Below are 22858 nucleotides of genomic sequence, written 5' to 3'. Positions count from 1 at the left end.
TAAATTATTTTCTGGCTGATGCCATAAAATAACATGGGAAAATAGATGTCCAGCATGGATAAAACACATACACCATTGTGGGGCCTCTAGAGCGTGGAGTAGCAGCTGAGTTGATAATATGAATCACTAACTAATCTGCGTTCGTAGGGATAAACCCTATCCAGTTACTCAACTAACCGAAAAAAACCAACGCATAAGGAGGTGAAAATTTGAGAGAAGAGACCGGGTCAAACGAAGGAATCAAGATTCGGTGTGATAGATGGGAATTGGTACCAAGTAACGTTTTACATTATAGTATGTTGAATAAAGTCTATGAGGCCCAGTGTGCTCTGTCTTATCTACACTGTCTATCTAATTTTCTAGCTTATTTTAAGGGGAAAAATTCAAAATTGAAGCATGTCCAAAGTTTTTCCTTTTGCAGACAATCTGTCTGACCTTATGAACAGGCTAGATGACAAATAAGCATCACTGTGGGCCCTTAGAAGGTTTCAATGGTGTATGTTATTATCTCCATTGTTCCTTAGTTGTGGTCAATTTGAGCAGTGGATATGCTTCTATCTTGGGCTAATGCTATAAATTCAGCTGATAAAACATATGGATGGTATAGATAAGATATACATCATGGTGGACCCCACAGAGTTTACTCAACAAGCTCAAGTAATTTAGGTTGGGTAGTGATCCATTCATAATTGAGTGGGTACTGGTTAGTGCTCTACAAGCTTCACCATGATGGATTTATCCACACCGTCCATCCATAGTTCAACTTATTTTTGGTCATGATCCCAAAAACTGAGGTAGATCCAAATCCCAGGTGTACCACACTACAGTAAAAAAAAATGGTGATTAAACACTTGTCATTAAAAGCATCCTAGAGCATATAGTAATGCTTATTTGCCATCCAACCTAGAGATTAGGTCACACAGACCTAAACAAAGGAAAAAGAAAAATATCAGCTTGATTTAAAACTCGAGGGCTCAGGAAGTTTTTAATGGTGTGACTTAATCACCATTGTTTCGTGTGGTGTGGTCCACCTGAGATTTGGATCTACCTTATTTTTGGTCTCTTACCATAAAATGAGCAAGCAAAATGACATGGACAATGTGAATAAAACACATATATTATGGTGGGGCCCACACAACACCAATAGGAGCGTTGATTAGGTGAGGTGGGGAAATAACTTAGTGGATGAGGAGCTGACCATTGGGCTAGATTCCATGTATGTGTTATGTATCCATGTTGTACATCCATTTCTCCAAATCATTTTAGCGCATGCTCTCAAAAATGACGTAGATCCAAAACTCAGTTGGACCACACAATAGGGATTTAATTCCCACCATTAAAAACTTCTTAGGGACCAAAAAAGTTATGGATCAAGCAGTTATTTGAGTTTTCCCTTCATCCAGGATTGGGTGACATTATTAACAGGTTGGATGGAAAATAATTATTACAGTAGGCCATAGGAAGATTTTAATGATGGGTGTTCAATCATCATTGTTTCTTATAGTGTGGTCCACCGATAATTTGGATCTTCCTCATTTTTGGTACCATGCCTTGAAATGATGTTGAAAAACAGATGGACGGTGTAGATATACAATAAATGTATCATACTGGACACTACAATCAGGGCCTCATCTCTAAGATGTTACTCCTCCCATACCTAGTCATGTACAAGACCAAGGATCATAACTGAATTCGAGTCAAATGCTAATTACCAGAATAGATAAGATTAAATGGATAAGATTAGAATATTTCTCACAACTTCTCCTTTCCTTGTACTTATAAATACCCTCACAAAGTAGTTATTTCCTATTATCATTTCAGCATAACATTTCAACGTAACAAAGAAAAAAAATATGTCGTCGACTACAGTTGGTCAGGTTATCCGATGCAAAGGTATTTCTTAAAAACTCTCCACTTTCATCATTTGTAATTTTATAATTTCTATAATAATCATGTTTATGTATGTATGTATGCAGCTGCGATAGCATGGGAAGCTGGGAAGCCGTTGGTGATAGAAGAGGTAGAAGTGGCACCACCACAGGCAATGGAAGTTCGTTTGAAAATTCTCTTTACTTCCCTTTGCCACACCGATGTCTACTTTTGGGAAGCTAAGGTCTCGCCTTTTATTATAATCATATCAACAATGCTTTTAAAATAAAAAAAGATTCATTTGTATGAAAAAATTAAGTTATTATTATTATTATATTGTATAAGGATGACTAAAATGAGATTGGAATATTTGGATGTTACAGGGGCAGACACCCTTGTTCCCCCGCATCTTTGGCCATGAAGCTGGGGGGTAAGCATTTTTTATTTCTTATTTAAATTATTTTCATTCTTTGAATTTTCATGTTACTTTATTTTTAGATTTCGTTCATTATTTTACAATTACAATACCTTTTTTTTTTTACATTTGGAATCATCTACCTATCCTATAGGATTGTGGAAAGTGTTGGAAAAGATGTGATGGAACTCAAACCAGGTGATCATGTGCTCCCTATATTCACTGGCGAATGTAAGGATTGTTCCCACTGCAAATCAAAAGAAAGCAACTTGTGTGAACTCCTTAGGATAAACACGGATAGGGGAGTGATGATCAACGATGAGCAATCGAGGTTCTCCATCAATGGAAAGCCCATCTACCATTTTTTAGGAACCTCTACTTTCAGTGAATACACTGTTGTTCATGTTGGTTGCATTGCCAAGATCAACCCTGCTGCTCCTCTTGATAAAGTTTGTGTTGTTAGTTGCGGAATCTCAACAGGTGGAGACTACAATGCTGAAAAAACTTTTTATTTGCTTTATTTCATTTGTTTCATAAATTTTCAATATGGATTCTTCTTTTATTTGTTACTGAATTTGGTTTCTACCTTTTAGGTCTTGGTGCCACTTTGAATGTTGCAAAACCTCCAAAGGGTTCCACTGTTGCTGTTTTTGGATTAGGAGCAGTCGGCCTTGCGGTGAGTTTTTGTTTCTTTCCTTTGTAAATTTATTTGCTGAGGAAATATATGTGATCTAAATTCTTTCATAAGGTGGGCCCATGGTGGATGAGATTTTAACTCTCTTCCCAACCATCTAATTGGACCCTTATTGAATATGGATGTTTCTTTCCCTCAGGCGTATATTCTTTTGAAGTTATTTATCCCTTCATCTAGATATAGTGCATTTGTGTTATTTTAACTTTTTCTTGGTTTTGTTTCACACTAGGCTGCCGAAGGGGCAAGAATCTCTGGAGCCTCAAGGATCATTGGGGTAGACTTAAATTCGAAAAAATTTGATGAAGGTGAAAGTTGTTTTATTTTTCTATATTTATCAATTGATTTTATATACATTTCTAATTATTTGATTCTATTTTACTACCAGCTAAGAAATTTGGGGTTACAGAATTTGTAAATCCAAAAGAGCATGATAAACCAGTTCAAGAGGTTTGTTATGAATCCCGATTTGAAGCAAATTATTTGTTTATATTTAATTGGTGATCACCAATCAAATGCATTTTGTATATATTTTCTAGGTTTAATTGTATTTGGCTTTAATCTTTACTAATATGATAAGGTCTTCAACTTTAATAGGTTATTGCCAAGATGACTGGTGGAGGAGTAGACCGTAGCATTGAATGCTCTGGCAACATTAATTCTCTTATATCTGCCTTCGAATGCGTTCATGATGTACCTTTCTACTCTTAACTTATGTCCGTTAAGCTAATTGCATTTTGTAATTTTTAACACTGCAATTCTAATGTTCTCAGGGTTGGGGTGTTGCTGTACTGGTTGGCATACCTCACAAAGATGCTGTATTCAAGACCAACCCTTTAAATGTATTGAGTGAGAGGACTCTAAAGGGAACATTTTTCGGAAACTACAAACCACGTACCGATATTCCTGGAGTCGTCGAAAAGTATATGAAGAAGGTATTCATGATTAGATTTTTGTTACATTGAACTACCATTACCAACATATCTTACTCTAGCCAATGAATTATATATTTTTATATTTATTTAAATAAAACACAATATTTACATGCATCTCATTGTGTATCGCAGGAATTAGACTTGGATAAGTTTATAACACATGAAGTACCATTTTCTGAGATCAACAAAGCTTTTGATTACATGCTTAAAGGGGAGGGTCTTCGGTGCCTCATTCGCATGGATAGATAGAGATTGAATAAAGCATGTGTTTGACTATTGTTAGTTCATTTTCATTTATTCATAAATTCCTTGTTGCAAGAAAATTTGAAGTTGTTTGTAGATAATTAAAATTTGGAACAGCAGCGCTCTTTTTTTTTTCCTATCATATTTTAAGTAATATAGATTTCTTCTTATTAAATTTTATGAGTCATGGTGTCGTATGAGTTTTAGCCATACATTCTTAGCAGTTGAATTTATTTGTATAGTTAAAATATGTCCACATAAGAAAATCACAACCATGCAAATAAAGGGCCTACAAATAAAAATGCATGGAGCCACCCTATAGGCCCACATTTTCTTTCCCAACCAGAAATCAGAATCATACATTTGAATATATGAGCCTTATGTGAACCAATCAAAAGATAATGAATTTTTCTTACATGTTTTCTTTTCCAACCTTTGACACTATTATATTACATTAGTAGTTAATACACAATTATAATTACTTATATATTTTTATATTTTTATCTTTAACTATATGTATTATTTATTTAATATTACATTGTACATATTTTTTTTCGATATTTTTGTATATTTCTTAATTATATAATGGTATAATGTAAAAAATGTATACATACTATATACATTGCTATATATGCATTCTAATTATTGTTTATATTTTTAATTAAATATTATTTATATTATTCATTATTATATATACTATTTTATTACTTTTTTTAATATATATATATATAATTATATTAAATTATTATCTTTAAAATATAATATAATCATTATTAATACACATGTATCATTTTTCACATCTTCTAATTATTGTCAATACTTTTGTATTTAAAAATTATATGTATAATACTCATTTACATGTATCCATGATACATAATAATTATAATATTTATTATTATTTTTATTAAAACTATAATATATTTTATTTATATTATCATGTACAATCGAATATGTACTAACATATAATCCACACACATTTAAATTACTACACACTTTATACATTTATATTTATTGATCTATTTAATAAATGCTGGAACACTATTATTATGTGTTTATTGATCATATTCATCTTATACCATTCATTTTATATATAATCAATAATTTTTTTATTATTTTATTTTATTACTAAATATTATATTTCATAATAATAATTAAGCATTACATATCATTAAAATATAATTATTATTTTACACTTACATATATATTATACTTTTCACACTAATATAATCATACAATAGTATTTCATATTACTTATCTTAATTTCTATGTTATTTTAATTTTATCACACTCATATTATACACATATTACATATATATTATTAATTATTATAAATTGATAATCTATTTATATATTTATTATATATATGCATCTATAATACAACTCTATTAATTTTAACTATTTTTGTTATATTTTCACATATATATCATATATAATTATATACAATGCATTTATTATTATTGTTATGTGAGACCCGACCCGAGTTCGCAGGTGTGCATATGTGTGTGTGAATATGCATTCCGTCCATCTTAATCCCGCGATCCGACCAGTCGAATCCCAGCGACCTGTAACCCTTAGATAGTATTTGCGATCATCCGTGAGCCCAGTCGTGAAGACCCAACTCGAATCGAGTTGAAACCTATGCTATTGTGACCGCATCGTCGCCGCGGTTCCAATGATGCGTCTTGTATGTCCATCCGATGTGTAAATCATAAGTTATTGCATCTCATTTGTAGCCTTTGAGCATGATCATGTGGCCCACCTAGTGTGGAGGGCACATTTTTCAAGGTGGCCACCCTCTTTTGTGTAAATTCCAACACACACTACCCATACACTACCTAAACCCCCAAATCCTACACCACCCACCACCCACACACTACCCATCCCTACTCTAGCCTAGCAACATAGTTTATATCACCATAGGCTATGATGATTTTTCTCTTATCTAGGAGAGAGTGATGATTACTTTTCTTCTCTCTCTTTTCTAGCAATTTCCATACTCTCCCTCTCATTTCTCTCTACTCTCTTCTCTCTTTCTTTCTCTCTTAGAAAAAAATCCAGCCCCATTTTCCCTCTTCTCCAGCCCCTTCTCCCTCAAATCCTCTCCCATCTAACCTTCAATAATCCATCTCACCCATTGAAACATGTCCCTTGGAGCATAAAGAGAAGATTGATGTAACTTTGGAGTGGGATCCATTAAGGTGGGTGATTATAATTTCTAATCTTGTTTTCTACCCTTTGATCTTATTTTTCTTCCTAGATGGATCATGTGGGACCCACCAATCCATGGTGGGGATCCCATTTGATCCCATGGATGTGGCCCTTTGGCCCATCCTACATGCATGTCATGATCCATGATGGGGTCATTCTCCATGGACCCCATCATGATGTATTTAATGATCCACTCCATCTTAAGGTCATCTAGACCCTAAGGATCATGTTGGGATGGCATCCCAACCATTCATAACAATTATAGATCATGCATGTAGTGATTTTATGTTGCATGTACAATCAATGTAGTTGTATGGGTATGATTCACTCTTGGGAGGGCCCATTAGTGGCGGGGCCCTACCCCCATAGCCGGATTACTCTCTTTTCTTCTCCTCTTTTCTCTGATGTATGGATGATAATGTGTGTGTGGCCCATTTAGTGGGCCTTGGATGTCCCAAAATAAAAAATAAAAACCCAGCAAGGTGGGATGCCCTTATCACCCAACTCCATGATCATTGGACACCTTAATCAATGCATGCAAGTGTCCTAGTCCTAGTATGTGATCTGGACTTATGTGGGGCCCACTGAGGAAGGCCACACACCCTTTTTATGGCTGAGATTATTGAAATATAGGCTGATGTGTCCAGCCATGTATTGCTGTCCAAAAACCTGGACTGTTGCATGGATTTTTGGATCATGATTGCCATTATTTTCTTTATAAGTATGGGGTGTAATGAGAAGGTGTGGACCCCACCATGAGGTGTGATGGGTCATACCTCAGATGGTCCATGATATAGTACCCAAAAAGGAGGCCCATAGGGCTGGGCGGTCCACCTTGTTGGGCTGTCCAACTCACTTTTATGGAGGGAAAACATACACTTCAACTTGGTTTCTCTGAAGGATGGGTCACTTTTATGGACCCCACCTTACTTTATTTTATGAAAAAAATACTAAACCTCCATTTTTCCCCTCTTGGATGAAGGTTGGGCCTACCTTATTGGGTAAACAATGCATGGACAGCAACATCTCTTCCTGGACAGATTGAAATTCCTAATTTAATTAAAATATTTATGAGTATTCAAAAATCATAAAATTTTACAGAGGGGTGTTTTACTCATGTTAGGACCCACCTACAAAATTTGGGGGCCAATGGACACCTGTACACACCATGGTGGTGGCTGGACCGGCCCATTACAATATGGTGTCCAGATCAGTCCGATTTTTTGGACAGTCTGTTTCATTTAAATAAATTAAAATATTTTTAAGTGTTCAAAAATTCTAAAATTTTGTAAGGATGTGACTCACCTATAGAAGTGTCACTCTACAAAATTTTAGGCCCAACGAACAATCGAGCTGACTGTGGTGTGGCCTGCAAATTCGGGTTAGTTTGGGCCAAATACCCAGGCCCATATGGGGCACCCCATGTGGGTTACCTGCTGGACTTTGGTCTAGCAGTGTGGCCCACCTACTCTCTTGTGTAGTATGATGTAACCCTATGTAGTGGGGCCCTCTGACTTGATAGCTGAACCACTTGGGTTGATGTCCTAATTAAATGAAACAATTACTGGACTCCAATAAGCCCATAAACCTGTTGGGTTAAAAATTCAGCAACTTGTTATAATTATGATTGGCCTTTGGGCTGAAATTTTGAGGAGTGGGGCCCACCACATTGTGAAGATCTTAGAGAGAATAATTTATACCTTTGGTTCCTTAAATGTTGGGCTTGATAAATGCACTTTTGAGGCCCACCACAGTTGAATTTAATCGGGTCCATAGATGTAGCTGGTTGTTGAATTCTTTAGGTCCAATTGGGCTAGAACTTTCCAGATAGACCCATTGAACTCTTGGGCCATTTTTACCATACTATTATGTTGGGTTAGTGGGCTGGATTACATAAGTAGATGGGCCCTTGGTTGCCCACCAAATCAACTTTAATACTTGGGCCAGGTTGTAGGCCCAACTTACTTGACTAAGAGCATGGCATTTGCCCATGTGGTTTGAGCAATGGGCTGCCCACTAGGCCACCACAATATATGAGATTAGTGGCCTTTATGTTGGGCCCTAACCTTTCCCCTATGGGCCCATAGCGATATATATGGGTTGGGCTATGTGTGTTTCCCTTGGACCCATGTTGTAAATAGGCCTTGGGCCGCCTTTCTGAAGCCCAACATGAGTATTTATGATATGATTATGGCTGCCCGTTTCTTATTTCTGATGTTGCGTGGGCCTTGGGCCTTGATCCATGATCAATTAGAGATGGGCTAACTCTTGGGGACCAATTGTGGTTGGATGTCTACATTGGTGGCCCTAAGGTAGGCCCATGGGCTTCTATAAGTGGTTAAAGGCCCACCATAGACCCTTGCTAGGCCCGTTTCATCTATGTAGGCCTATACCATTAGTCTCGTGGTCCTTAGTCTAGGTCCTTAGTCTCGTGGGCTACCCCAGGTGTATGGGCCCCCACTAGAGGTTGTATTCCTTATGAGAAATTGGTTAAGTACCTAGACCCTTCATAGTTAGGTAGAGAGTTCATTTTTACCTCATCGGCACCCCTATTCATCTTCATGGGCCACTCCCATACGCATCATATGCATGCTTGGTTAAGGTATGATTGGCCATGGCTGTGTCATTGTATAGGACATGTTGCTATCTCCCCAAGAGATGGATGCCTGGAATTGATGCATGTGTGATTGTGTGATTCATGCATCTGGCATTGTATAGCTTGTGGATATCCGCCCTTACTTCATCAGGGCCTTGCCTCCATAGGGGTATTCGTGGATGGCCGTGTGTGTGGATACCAAAAATATTAGTTGAGCATACCGGGTGCATAGGATGCATATGGGTGAAATTTCCAAAACTTCCATGGTACCAAGGATCTGCTCCAATGCCGTGACCGAGTGGAATACATGAGCGCACGAGGGCCTTATACCGTTAGGCCGCGACTCCCACTGTCGTGTAGTCGGTTGGATAGGGGTGTGGCCTTACCTGCCTGGTGTGAGGAGGCATTGCTAGGCTGAGTCTGACCAGCTCATAAATGGGTCCGCTACCTTCAGGCCTTGTTGGTGATTGGTTGTCCACAGGTGGGTAGTGAGGTCTCTTACGCTCGTTTGACTGTGCGGGGTCTGCAGAGTGGCAGTCATTCAGCAGTGTAATGAACCCTGGTGATTTCCTTATGATTGAAAATGTACTTGACATATGGTTTGGATATGAGCACTGACATTACTTGCATCGCATTAGCATTGGCTGTACAAGCCCCCCCTTCATACATTGCCTTGGTATGGCACCCATTACTTATTGCATCGCATTCATGTGAAGCCTTGGTAAGACTAGTGATATGTTCATTGATCATGCTTCTCTCCTTATACCTCCCACTATTCTTCTATGCACCATTGTCACACACTTACACCACTCTCTAAGCTTCTATAAGCTTATGCACGATTGATGCGTGCAGGAGACTCTAGGTAGGCGCCGTAGCAGCAGAGCATGGAGTAGAGTTGAGCAGTGAGGACTCCAGTGTTGCTGATTTCTCTCTCTTTTTCTTTTATTCTCATGTATGTCCTTTTGGACCTTTTGGATGATTGTAAAAGTTTAAATTTTTAGTGGATTTTGCGATGTGTGCCTTTGTTATTCTCAGATATACTTGTTGTGATCTTGGGTATGCTCGTATTAAAAATGATTATACTGTTATGAAAATCCTCCTTGTAGGATCCCAGGATCGGAACCTACCTCAGGAGCCGAGAATGGGGTACTACGGAGGCTGTTGCGGCCAGAACCGGCCATCGGGTTCCTTATGAGTCCGGTTACCAAGTCTGGGGCGTGACATGTTATATCTTTACAATTTTAAAATCAATTTACACAATTACATTACTTAATATTATTATACACTATATACATTGTATACATAATAACATTACATAAAACAATATAAATCATAATATTATTTTAATAATATAACTAATACTTTTTAATTTTACCATACTTTTTATATAGTTACATATTTATCTTACAAATGTGTGCATATTTAATATATATTATTACTAATACATAAAACATTCATTGTTAACTAATAATTACACACTATATACACACACACACACATTGTTATTATTATGTTTATCATTTTTAATAATATAATTTTATTTTAATAATTTTATTGATATTATGTTGTATTTAATATTCACTCCAAATGATATATTTAATATATTACTTTAAATATCATTTAACATTATATTTTATTTACTTAATTAATAATATTTTTATTATTTATTAAAATATATATTTAAATACTATAATCTTCCAGTCTTCGAGAATGTGTAAATGGTGGATCATCCGCTATATAGACCTCATGCAACTTGTTTGTATGAGTTAATCATTGGATCCACTTATACCGCTAAAAAATGAAAATGCAAACGATACGCTTACACTAATTGCAAACTCTAAGGATAATGCTTCATAGACAATTAGGATGTTAAAATTATGACATCTAACCTGTAGAACATGCCCATTCTACTATGAACATGTGGCATACTAATAATCAGGTTGATCTAATCATCTGATGGGTCACACATAAAAATAAACTATAACCACCCAGGCCGATCTCGCTTTCTCCTAGTGTGTAGCGGTCCCCATCTTCTATTTTTTTTTTATTATAAGTGTTCCCTGGGTCCTTTTTTCCTGGGAGAGTCTGAATGTCTTCGAGTTGTACATGTTGTTCATTGAAATGGAGACCAGCAATTTATTTTTTTAATTTTTTTAAAGCTTGGACTCCTGCTATGCATGTAAGTTGCAATCGGGCCTATTTGTTTGAACCCATCGTGGCATGGGCTGAATTTGGGCCAAGTTGGTTTGCGGGATGGACTTGGATAAGACTCAATAAAATTATTTACTGTCGGCTATATAAATTTGAAAAGACTGGTACTAACGTAATTCACCGAAACCAGAATGGGGATAACATAATATACCTAAAAAGAGATGGACGGGACAAGGGAAGTGGGTTTCCTGCAACACCTATTACAGGTGACCCGAGATATGTGCGGGTCTATAGTAATGTATGTGCTTAATTCATACCGTCAATTCATTTTTCCAGCTTCTTTTAGAAATAAGTAAAAAAAATAATGCAGATCAAAAGCTCAAGTGGACCATACTACAAAAAATAGTGACAATTGATCATCCACCGTTGAAAACTTCTTAGGGCCTATATTTGTGTTTTCCCTTCGTCCAGGTCTGTGTGACCTTATGAACAGGTTGGATGTCATTTTAATCCCTACTATTTTAAGTGGCATACTTAAAGTTTAAATTCTTTATTATTTTAAGGTCATGCTTTAAAATGAGCTTGCAAAATATATGAATGGCGTGGATAAAATATATAAATTATGGTGGGCCACAAAGAGCTTGAGCCATGTCGTGACACAGGGATATTCCTATTGTCCATGCTAAGGCTCGGGAGATTACACGTTGATTGTATACCGAGTTTATTATTACCGACACTCTAAGTAGCCATGTTGCTGCTCGTCCACACTCTTTGGGCACGACCATGATGTATATATTTTATCCATGCCGTCCATCCATTATTCCAACTCATTTTACAACTTGATTCCAAGGCAAATCTAAATATGAGGTGAACTATGCTACAGGAAACATCGGTGATTGAATGCCTACCATTAAAAACTCTTCGGTCCACAAAAGTTTTGGATCAAGCTTATATTTGTAATTCTTTTCATGCAGATCCATGTCTTCTAATCAACAGGTTGAATAGAAAATAAAGATTGCAGTGAGCCCTAATAAGTTTTTAATGGTGACCATTCAATAACCCATATAATGTAATCTTATGGCATAGTCTATTTGAGATTTCAATCTAAATTATTTTCTGGCTGATGCTATAAAATAACATGGAAAAATAGATGTCTGGCATGGATAAAACACATACACCATTGTGGGACCTACAGAGCGTGGAGTAATAGTTGAGTTGATAATATGAATCACTAACTAATTCTCATCCGTGAGGATAAATTCTATCCAGTCACTCAACCAACAAAAAAAAAAACCCTAATATATAACAAGACGAAAATTTGAAAGAAGAGACCGGGTTAAGAGAAGGGATCAGGATTGGGTGTGATCAGGATTGGGAGTGATAAATGGGAATTGGTACCGAGTAACGTTTTACACTATAGTGTGCTTAATAAACTTTGTGAGGCCTAGTATGTATGTGTCTTATCTACGCCATCCATCTAATTTTTTAGCTTTATTTTAGAGGAAAAAATTCTAAAATTAAAGCATGTCTAAAGTTTAAGTGGACCACCACAAGAAACATTGGGAACAGAAAGCTGCTGTTGAAAACTTCTTGTGACTACAGAAGTTTTGGGTCAAGCTGATAATTGTGTTTTCCCTTTTACAAATAGTCTCTCTAACCTTATAAACAGGCTGGATGAGAAATAAGCATCACTGAAGGCCCTTAGAAGGTTTCAATGGTGTATGTTATTATCCTCAATGTTTCCTTAGCTATGGTTAATTTGAGCGGTGGATATACTTATATCTTGCGTTAATGCTCTAAATTCAGCTGATATAACATATGGACGATATAAATAAGATATACATCATGGTGGAGTCTGTCTAACCTTATGAACAGGCTTGATGAAAAATAAGCATCACTGTGGGCCCTTAGAAGGTTTTAATGGTGTATGGTATTATCCTCAATGTATTCTTAAGTGTGGTCAATTTGAGCGGTGGATATGCTTCTATCTTGGGCTAATGCTGTAAATTCAGCTGATAAAACATATGAACGGTATAGATAAGATATACATTATGGTGGACGCCACAGAGTTTAATAAGCAGGCTCACACAATTTAGGTCCGACAGTAATTCGTTCATAAGTGAGTGGATACTGGTTAGTGCTCTTTAGGCTTCATCATGATGGATTTATCCACACCGTTCAGTCATATTTTAGCTTATTTTAGGGCATGATTCAAAATTTTGAGGTAGATCCAAATCACAGGTGCACCACATTACAATAAAAAAATGGTGTCGTATGAGTTCTATCCATACATTTTTAGCAGGTAAATTTATTTGCATAGTTAAAATATGTATAAATAAGATAATCACAACCATGCAAATAAATAGCCTATAAATTAACATGTATGGAGCCACCCTGTAGGCCTCCATTTTCTTTCCCAACCAGCAATGGGAACTAGACATCTGAATATATGAGCCTTATATGAACTAATCAAAAGATATTGAATTATTTTACATATTTTCTTTCCCAACCTTCAACACTATTATATTACATTAGTAATTAATATACAATTATAATTACTTATATTTTTTTATACTTTTATTTTTAACCATATATATTATTTATTTACTATTACATTATACATATTTTTTTAAAATATACTTCTATGTTTCTTAATTATATAATGGTATAATATTAAGTTACTACACATACTGAATACATTGTTATATATGCATTCTAATTATTGTTCATGTTTTTAATTAAATATTGCTTATATTATTTATTTCATTCATATTATATATTATATATTATTTATATATTATTTTATTACTTTTATTATTAATATATATATATATATATATATAATATAATTATATGAAATTATTATATTAAATATATAATATAATAATCATTAATACACATATCATTTTTTACATCTTCTAATTATTGTCAACACTTTTTTACTTATAAATTATATATACAATACTTATTTACATGTATACATGATACATAATAATTACAATATCTATTATTATTTTTATTAAAACTACAATACATTTTATTTTTACTATCATGTATAATTGAATATATACTAACATATAATTCACACACATTTAAATCGCTATATACTATATAATCTTACATTTATTGATATATTTAATAAATGTTGCAATACTATTATTTTATGTTTATTCATATTCATCTTATACCGTTTATTTTACAAATAATAAATAATCTTTTTATTATTTTATTTTATTACTGAATATTATGATTCATAATAATAATTCAACATTTATATATTATTAAAATATAATTATTATTTTATACTTTTCACATTAATATAATTATACTATAATTCTACTATTTTATATTACTTATCCTAATTTTTATGTTATTTTAATTTCATCACACTCATATTATACACATATTATATATGTATTATATATATATATATATATATATATATATATATATATATATATATATATATATATATAACACAACAGCAGCAGGCGCTGCTATTGCTGATAACCCAGGGATGCAGCAGCGTCCTGTGTTGCATTTATTATTATCTAGGAACTTTACAAATTTAAAATCAATTTCCACAATTACATTACTTAATATTATTATACACTATATACATTACATACATAATAACATTACATAAAATAATATAAATTATAATACGATTTTAATAATATGAATAATACTTTTTAAATTTATTATACTTTTTATATAATTGCACAGTTATCTTACAAATGTGTATATATTTTATATGTATTACTACTAATACATAAAATATTCATTATTGACTTATAATTACGCATTATATACACACACACACACACACACATACTGTTATTATTATGCTTATAATTTTTTATAATATAATCTTATTTTAATGATTTTATTGATATTATGTTGTATTTTACATTTACTCCAAATGATATATTTAATATATTATTTTACATATCATTTAACACTATATTTTATTTACTTAATTAATAATCTTTTTATTATTCATTAAAATATATATTTGAAGAATATAATCTTTCGGTCTTCGAGAATGCGTGAATGGTGGATCATCCGCTGTACAGACCTCATGCCACTTGTCTGTATAAGTCAACTATCGGATCCACTTGTACCGCTAAAAAATTGAAAATGCAAATGATACGCTTACACTAATTCCAAACTCTAAGGATAATGCTTCACAGACAACTAGGATGATAAAATTATGACATTCAACCCTTAGTACAAGCCCACTCTACCATGAACATGTGGCATACTAAAAATCAAGCTAATCTAATTATTAGGTGGACCACACTTAAAAATAAACTACAACTACCCAGACTTGGAATCGAGCCATGCATACAAGCTGTAATCAGGCCTAATTGTTTGGACTCATTGTGGCATGGGCCGAATTTGGGCCAAGTTAGTTTGCTGGGTGAGCTTGAATAAGACTCGATAAAAATTGTTTACTATCGGCCATGAAATTTAAAAAAACCGGTACTAATATAATTCACCGAAACCGGGATGGGGATAACATAATTCACCTAAAAAGGTATGAACGGATCAAGGAAAGCGGGTTTCTTCCAACACCTGTTACAAGTGGCATGAGATATGTGGGGGTCCACCATAATGTATGTGTTTTATCCATGCCGTCCATTCATTTTTCCAACTTCTTTTAGAAATAAGTAAAAAAAATAATGCACATCAAAAGCTCAAGTGGACCGTACCACATAAAACAGTGAGAATTGATCATTCACCATTGAAAACTTCTTAGGGGCTATATTTGTGTTTTCCCTTCGTCCAGGTCTGTGTGACCTTATGAACAGGTTGGATGACAAACAAAACATCACGGTGGGCTTTAAGAAGTTTTCAACTGTGGTGGGCATTCAATTCCCACTATTTTATGTGGTCTACTTAAAGCTTAAAATCTACATCATTTTAAGGTCATGCCTTAAAATGAGCTTACAAAATAGATGAATGGCATGGATAAAATACATAAATTATGGTCGGCCACAAAGAGCTTGAGCCAAGTCGTGACACCGGGATATCCTTATTGCCCGTGCTAAGGCTCGAGGGATTGCACGTTGATTGCATACCGAGTTTATTATTACCAACGCTCTAAGTAGTCATGTTGATACTCGTCCCCACTCTTTGGGCCCCACCATGATGTATATATTTTTTCCATGCAATCCATCCATTATTCCAGCTCATTTTAGGGCTTGATTCCAAGGCAAATCCAAATATGAGGTGAACTATGCTACAAGAAACATAGGTGATTAAATGACCACCATTAAAAACTCTTTAGTCCACGAAAGTTTTGGATCAAGTTTATATTTATATTTTCCTTTCATCCAAATCCATTTCATCTAATCAACAGGTTGAATGGAAAATAAAGATTACAATAAGCCCTAACAAGTTTTTAATGGCGACCATTCAATAACCACTAAGTGGCACAGTATATCTGAGATTTCAATCTAAATTATTTTCTGATTGATGCCATAAAATAACATGGGGAAATAGATCCCCGACATGGATAAAACACATACACCATTGTGGGGCATACAAAATGTGGAGTAGTAGCTGAGTTGATAATATGAATCACTAACTAATCCGTATCTGTGGGGATAAACTTTATCTAGTCACTCAACCAACCGAAAAAAACAAACGCATAAAAAGGCAAAATTTTGGAAAAAGAGACCAGGTCAAGTGAAGGGACCGGGATTCGGTGTGATAGATTGGAATTGGTACTGAGTAACGTTTTATACTATATTGTGCTTAATAAACTCTGTGAGGCCCACTGTGCTCTATGTGTCTTATCTACGCTGTCCATCTAATTTTTCAGTTTATTTTTGGGGGAAAAAATTCAAAATTAAAGCATGTCTAAAGTTCAAGTGGACCACCACCATAGGAAACAGTGGGAATAGAAAGCTGCATTAAAAACTTCTTGAGGCTACAGAAGTTTTGGGTCAAGCTGATAATTGTGTTTTCCCTTTTACAGACAGTTTGTCTGACCATATGAACAGGCTGGATGATAAATAAGCACCACTATGGGCCCTCAGAAGGTTTCAATGGTGTATGTTATTATCCCCATTGTTTCTTTAGGTGTGGTCAATTTAAGCGGTGGATATGCTTCTATCTTGGGTTAATGCTCTAAATTCAGCTGATAAAACATATGGATGGTATAGATAAGATATACATCATGGTGAACCCCATAGAGTTTACTCAGCAGGCTCACGCAATTTAGGTCAGGCAGTGATCTATTCATAAGTGAGTGGGTACTAGTTAGTGCTTTATGGGCTTCACCATGATGGATTTATCGACACCATCCAGCCATATTTCAGCTTATTTTACGGCATGATCCTAAAAACTGAGGTAGATCCAAATCCCAGGTGTACCACACTACAGTAAAAAAAAAATGGTGATCAAACGTTTATCATTAAAAATGTCCTAGGACACATAGTAATGTTTATTTGCCATCCAACTTGGAGATTTGGTCACACAGATCTGAACGGAGGGAAAAGAAAAATATCAGCTTGATTTAAAACTCATGGGCTCAGGAAGTTTTTAATGGTGTGACTCAATCACCATTGTTTCCTGTGGTGTGGTCCACCTAAGATTTAGATTTGCCTTACTTTTCGTCTCATACAATAAAATTAGCAGGAAAAATGACATGGACAGTGTGGATAAAACACATACATTATGGTGGGGCCCACACAGCACCAACCAGGGGCGCTGATTAGGTGAGGCAGGGAAACAACTTAGTGGATGAGGAGCTGACCATAGGGCCAAATTCGATGTATGTGTTGTGTATCCATGTTGTACATCCATTTCTCCAAATCATTTTAGCGTATGCTCCCAAAGGTGAGGTAGATCCAAAACTCACTTGGACCACATAATAGGGATTTAATTCCCACCATTAAAAACTTCTTAGGGATCACAAAAGTTTTGGAGCAAGCTATTATTTGAGTTTTCCATTCATCCAGGATTGTGTGACCTTATCAATAGGTTGGATGGAAAACAATTATTACAATGGGCCATAGGAAGTTTTTGATGATGGGTGTTCAATCACCATTGTTTCCTATAGTGTGATCCACCTAAGATTTGGATCTTCTTCATTTTTGGTACCATGCCTTAAAATGATGTTGAAAAATAGATGGACGGTGTAGATATACAATAAATACATCAAGCTAGACATTGTAACCAGGGCCTCATCTCTAAAATGTTACTCTTACTTTACCTAGTCGTGCACCAGAGCAATGATCACAATTGAATCCGAGTCAAAGGCTAATTACCAGAATGGATAAGATTAGAATATTTCTAACGACTTCTCCTTTCCTTATACTTATAACTACCATCACAAAGTAGCTATCTCCTACCATCATTTCAACGTAACAAAGAAAAAAAAAAAGATGTCGTCGACTACAGTTGGTCAGGTTATCCGATGCAAAGGTATCTCTTAAAAACTCTCCACTTTCTTCATTTGTAATTTTGTAATTTCTATAATAATCATATTTATGTATGCATGGATGCAGCCGCGATAGCATGGGAAGCCGGGAAACCGTTGGTGATAGAAGAGGTAGAAGTGGCACCACCACAGGCAATGGAAGTTCGTTTAAAAATTCTCTTTACTTCCCTCTGCCACACTGATGTCTACTTCTGGGAAGCTAAGGTCTTGGTTTTTATTACAATCATATTGACAATGCTTTAAAAAAAAAACATTCATTTATATGAAAAATAAAGTATTTTTTTATTATTATAATATTGTAGAAAGATGACTAAAATGAGATTGGAATATTTAAATGTTATAGGGGCAGACACCCTTGTTCCCTCGCATCTTTGGCCATGAAGCTGCGGGGTAAACTTTTTTTATTTCTTATTTAAATTATTTTTGTTCTTTAAATTTTCATTTTACTTTAATTTTAGATTTCGTTCATTATTTTACAATTACAATACCTTTTTTCCATTGCCTGTTTGGAATTATCTACCTATCCTATAGGATTGTGGAAAGTGTTGGAAAAGATGTGACGGAACTCAAACCAGGCGATCATGTGCTCCCTATATTCACTGGCGAATGTAAGGACTGTTCCCACTGCAAATCAAAGGAAAGCAACATGTGTGAACTCCTTAGGATAAACACGGATAGGGGAGTGATGATCAACGATGAGCAATCGAGGTTCTCCATCAATGGAAAACCCATCTACCATTTTTTAGGAACCTCTACTTTCAGTGAATACACTGTTGTTCATATCGGTTGTGTTGCGAAGATCAACCCTGCTGCTCCTCTTGATAAAGTTTGCGTTGTTGGTTGCGGAATCTCAACAGGTGGAGACTACAATGCTGAAAAAACTTTTTATTTGCTTTATTTCATTTGTTTCAATAATTTTCAACATGGATTTTATTTTTTTTACTTTTTTTTGTTACTAACTTTGGTTTTTGCCTTTTAGGTCTTGGTGCCACTTTGAATGTTGCAAAACCTCCAAAGGGTTCCACTGTTGCTGTTTTCGGATTAGGAGCAGTCGGCCTTGCAGTGAGTTTCTCTTTCTTTCCTTTGTAAATTTATTTTTTGAGGAAATATATGTGATCCAAATTCTTTCATAAGGTGGGCCCATGGTGGATGAGATTTTTGCTATCTTTTCCCATCCATCTGATTGGACCATCATTGAATATAGACATTTTTTTCCCTCATGCATATTTTCTTTTGAGATTATTTATCCCTTCATCTATATATAGTGCATTTGTATTATTTTAACTTTTTCTTGGCTTTGTATCACACTAGGCTGCCGAAGGGGCAAGAATTTCTGGGGCCTCAAGGATCATTGGGGTAGATTTAAATTCGAAAAAATTTGATGAAGGTGAAAGTTGTTTTGCTTTCTATATTTATCATTTCATTTTATATACATTACTAATTAGTTAATTCTATTTTTCTACCAGCTAAGAAATTTGGAGTTACAGAATTTATAAATCCGAAAGAGCACGATAAACCAGTTCAAGAGGTTTGTTATGAATCTTCATTTGAAGCAAATCATTTGTTTATATTTGATTGGTAATCACCATTCAAATACATTTTATATATATTTTATATGTTTAATAGCATTTGGCTTTACCTGATATCTTCACTAAATGACAAGGTCTTCAATTTTAACAGGTTATCGCTAAAATGACGGGTGGAGGAGTAGACTATAGCGTTGAATGCTCTGGCAACATTAATTCTCTTATATCTGCATTCGAATGCGTCCACGATGTACTTTTCTACTCATAACTTATGTCCATTAGGCTAATTGCAATCAATAATTTTTAACACTTCAATTCTAATGTTCTCAGGGTTGGGGTGTTGCTGTGCTGGTTGGTGTACCTCATAAAGATGCTGTGTTCAAGACCAACCCATTAAATGTGTTGAGTGAGAGGACTCTAAAGGGAACATTGTTCGGAAACTACAAACCACGTACCGATATTCCTGGAGTCGTTGAAAAGTATATGAAGAAGGTATGCATGATTAGATTTTTGCTACATTAAACTATCATTACCAACATATCTTACTTTAGCCAATGAATTGTATATCTTTATATTTATTTCAATAAAACACTATATTTACATGCATATTATTGTGTATCACAGGAGTTAGACTTAGATAAGTTTATAACACATGAAGTACCGTTCTCTGAGATCAACAAAGCTTTTGATTACATGCTCAAAGGGGAGGGTCTTCGGTGCGTCATTCGCATGGATGGATAGAGATAGAATAAAAACATGTGTTGGACTACTGTTAGTTTCTTTTCATTCATTCATAAATTTCTTGTTGAAAGAAAATTTCAATTTATTTGTAAATAATTAAAATTTGGAACAACAGCGTTCTTGTTCTTTCCTATCATATTTGAAGTGACATTGATTTCTTTTTATTGAATTTTATGAGTCATGGTGTCGTATGAGTTCTATCCATACATTCTTAGCAGGTGAATTTATTTGCATAATTAAAACATGTCCACATAAAATAATCACAACTATACAAATAAAGGGATTACAAATTGAAATGCATGGAGTCACCCTATAGACCCACATTTTCTTTCCCAAATAGTAATGGGAATCATACATCTGAATATATGAGCCTTATGTGAACCAATCAAAGGATAGTGAATTTGTTTACACGTTTTCTTTCCGATCCTTTAACATTATTATATTACAATAGTAATTAATATACAATTATAACTAATATTTTTTCTATACTTTTATCTTTAATTATATGTATTATTTGTTTACTATTACATTATAAATTATTTTTTTTAAATATACATATATGTTTCTTAATTATATAATGGTATAATGTTAAATAACTATACATATTATATACATTGCTACATATGCATTTCAATTATTGTTTATATTTTTAATTAAATATTATTTATATTATTTATTTTGTGAGATCCGACCCTAGTTTACATGTGTGCATGCGTATGTGTGAGTATGCATTTCGTCCATTTTGGTTCCGCAGTCCTACTGGTCAAATTCCGGCCACCCGTGACCTTAGGATTGTGTTTGCGGTCATCCTTGAGTTTGGTCACAAAGACCTGACTTGGATTGACCCTAGACCTATGCCATCTTGATCGTGTCATCGTTGTGGTTCCAATGACGTGTCTTGTGCGTCCATCTGACCTACAGATTAAAAGTTATGAACACTTCATCATATGGCCTACTTTCTGTACATAAGACATTTCTATGGCATAATTTTCCATGCACACCACACACACACTACACAATTGCATGGATTGAACACCACCCACTCTAAACACCACCAAGCCTAGTCTAAGCCTAACAACTTTGTTATTTTCACCATAGGTTATGATTGCTTTCTCTAACTAAAGAGGGAGAGCAATGATGACTCTCCTACAACCCTTCCTCTCTCTCTCTCCCCTCCCATTTCTCTCATTCCACCTCTCCTCCATATTCCAGTAACTCTAGCCCATTTTCTCTCAAAAACCTCCCAATCTAACTTTTGAAAAGTAATCTCAACCATAAATCTATAACCATTGGAGCTTAAGGAGCTTGGAAATAGAAGAATCTTGAAGATCTATTAATTGGTGGGTGCACTTAGCTTAAGATTTTCTGATTTTCTTATGATAGATTCACCTTCATCTCATCCTTAGGAACTTGTGGGGCCCATCAAGTGATGATGGAGGTCCCCCATGTTTCCATGATTGAGGCCAATGGCCCATTCCTTTGCATGCAAGTTCCATGGATGGAGCCATTCTCCATGGACCCCATCATGGCATTTTCCTTTGATGCATGTTTTTTTTAAGGGTCATCTAGACGATAGATTTAGGTGGGAAAGGCATTCCCACCATTGGATTGATTTTTAACTCCATGCATGTGCTAGATCTAGATTATATATGATCTAATGGATGACATGAATGTGTTATGATAAAGGGAGGACCTCAATAGTGGTGAAGATCCTCTCTTGTGGCCAGACCTTCATTTTTCCCTTATTCTATCTTTCATTTCTGATGTGTGTGGCCCACTTGGGGGCCCTGGAATATCCAGACGTTCAAGCAAGGTGGACGGACGTTGACACCCTAATTCCTCCATATCGGATGTATGCAATGGGTTTTATGAAGGGAAATTGGTCTGGGTGTTTGTGGGGCCCATTGAGGTGGACCACAACACTGATTTCATGGGGTGATTCCCCTTATTTTGGTTCCCATGCTCAGTTCATTTCATATATGTGTTGCTGTCCAGAAATTTTCTGGACAGTTGTTGGATGGTTTTTGGGT

At 35.0% G+C, this 22858-nt stretch overlaps 1 pseudogene; it reads left to right on the top strand.

The window, feature by feature from the left end:
- The first annotated feature begins 1850 nt into the window (after positions 1 to 1850).
- LOC131224160 (alcohol dehydrogenase 1-like) lies at positions 1851 to 20609 on the top strand (annotated as a pseudogene).
- Positions 20610 to 22858: the final 2249 nt, after the last annotated feature.

This window comes from Magnolia sinica, chromosome 2 (genome assembly GCF_029962835.1).
Source record: "Magnolia sinica isolate HGM2019 chromosome 2, MsV1, whole genome shotgun sequence".
Classification (NCBI taxonomy): domain Eukaryota; kingdom Viridiplantae; phylum Streptophyta; class Magnoliopsida; order Magnoliales; family Magnoliaceae; genus Magnolia; species Magnolia sinica.
The sequence above is the reverse complement of the archived record's forward strand: the minus strand, read 5'-3'. Positions and strand labels throughout refer to the sequence as shown.